The sequence below is a fragment of the Bison bison genome, unplaced genomic scaffold (assembly GCF_000754665.1).
Source record: "Bison bison bison isolate TAMUID 2011002044 unplaced genomic scaffold, Bison_UMD1.0 scf7180017864256, whole genome shotgun sequence".
Lineage (NCBI taxonomy): Eukaryota > Metazoa > Chordata > Mammalia > Artiodactyla > Bovidae > Bison > Bison bison.
The window spans coordinates 557133-559325 of record NW_011494828.1 but is presented as its reverse complement, the minus strand read 5'-3'; the positions used below and the strand labels follow the sequence as shown (position 1 = coordinate 559325).

The 2193-nt window shown below is 42.8% G+C and overlaps 1 protein-coding gene across 1 annotated transcript in view; it reads right to left on the bottom strand.

Annotated features, from left to right (window-relative positions):
* The window catches only part of RNF220 (ring finger protein 220), a 276872-nt gene that overhangs the window by 118848 nt on the left and 155831 nt on the right, over positions 1–2193 (bottom strand). The gene's annotated exons all lie outside the window — the stretch shown is intronic.

The window sequence follows — 2193 nt, the reverse complement described above, 5'->3', positions numbered from 1 at the left end:
GGTGAAAGAACTGGAACCACCGAAGTGACTGACAAGGAAACACTCAAAGTTAGGGAAGATCTAGGTCACGTTACGGGCTCATGGCAGGTCATAGGAATAGAGCTTTTGAAGAAGAAAGCAATGATTTTTTGGTGCCAAGCATGAAAGTGAAATTAAATAAGACAGAGACAGAAAAGTGTCCATAGGATCCGGCAACTCAGAGGTTGTAACTGAATTTGTGAAAGCAGTTTAATTGGAGTGGGGAGGGCAGAGGCCAGATCAGCCAGGTCACTTCTGGAACCGGAATTGAGAAAGTGTAGGCTTAGTCTTTCAAGAAATGCAGAGAATGCAGAGAAATGCAAGAGAATGAGAGAACTACAGGTAGCTTCAGGAGACATACAGGATCAAGGAGAGATGTTTTCAGGAAGGAGGGGACCTTTTAAAAACACTTGCAGCATAAACCAGACAGAAAAGAGAGAGAGGTAGAGGAGACACAGCAGAGAAAAAGGCAGATCCAGAGTTGGCTGGATAAATGTCCCCAGAGACTACTAGTCAGTGTTTGAAAAAGAGGTCTTCAGTGACACAGGACAGGATTTTGTCCTTTGCCCTGTTTAGCACTTTGATCAACAACTTGCAACAATATGGCTGACAAATTTACAGTGAGACAAGCTAGGGACAAGCCAACAAGATGGAATACAGAACCAGGACTCAAAAGTTACTTCCACAAGTTGGAAGGCTACTGGAATGTAACAGAAAAAGCTAAGTATTCTGGCAACCCACCCCATTATTCTTTCCTGGGAAATCCCATGGACAGAAGAGCTTGGCGGGCTATAGTCCACGGGGTCGCAAACGAGTTGGACACAACTTGGTGACTAAAAAACAATTCTACACGTAGGCTAAAAATAAATCCTCAAAGTGTAGGCTGGAGGAGTTACGCCTTGAGAAAGTTCATGGGAAGAAGACCTGGGAGTTTGGGGTGAATGTACATCCACCAGAAGACTTCTGAAGGCCTTGGCCACATGAGCAGAGACACAGTGAGCAGAACAAAGGAGGCCAGTCACCCCACAAGCACAGTGGGAAGACTCCACTTGGACTTGGCCTTCATGTTGCTTGGGGGGCACTGGTGATGAGGGCACATTTGGTGAAGATGGAAAGATGTCTTGAAATCATGACTTGTGATCATCGCTTGGGGGAAGCTGAGGAAAGAATCATTGAGAAATGTGAGAGGAACTCTTAAGTATTTGCCATTTTATCACAGAGTCAAAAAAAAAAAAAATATATATATATATTTCCTCTGAAGAGACTCAAAGGGCAGACCTTTAATTCCATGGTGGGAATTAAATAAAGGCACATTTTGGCTCTATATGAGGTAAAAAGTCAATGGATCCTCCTCTTTGCATGGGTTTTAGGATTCCTAAAACTGAATATAAATGTTGTGTATATGTGAATATGTATGAGGTCGTGACTTCTTTCTTTTCAACAAATTCTTTTTTATTTTTTAGATTTTTTAAAAAATACGGACCATGTTTTAAAGTCTCCATTGAATTTGTTACAATATACATTTTGTTTTATGTTTTTTGGGTTCTTGGTCATGAGGCATGTGGGGTCTTAGCTCCCTGTACATACCGGCGTGCTAAGTTGCTTCACTCGAGATTCTATGAACTATAGCCTGCCATGCTCCTCTGTCCATGGGATTGGGTCGAACCTGCACCCACTGTGAAGTCTTAACCACTGGACCACCAGGAAAGTCCCTCAACAAACTCTTAAAGGGGTCTGTGAGACACACACATACACACACATACTAACAATCACAGAAAAAGGGAAATTTTTCTTTCAAGCATGGCAACGGGAATGGAATCATGCTTCCAAAAGGAGCAGGCTTCCTATTAGTGGATATTTTCAAATAAAGGTAGAAAGACCTAGTTAAATCTGTATTAAGCTTGGAGGTCTGATTCAGGAAGAGGTTGGTTGTAGACCATGTAAAGGAAGGTGTGTGTGTGTGCACGCGCACACACACACATGCAGAGGGGTAGAGAGAGAGAGAGATAAAGGAGAAGGCAAGACAGAGGTAGTGAGATAAACACTGTCATGGGCCGTTTCCATCATGTACTCACAAGAGCATAATAAAGCCCTTGTAATATACTAGAACTTGTGTGGTCCCGGGGCCTAATTTGCATACTAATTACTGAGTGCAAATGGGACCGAGGGGTAGGG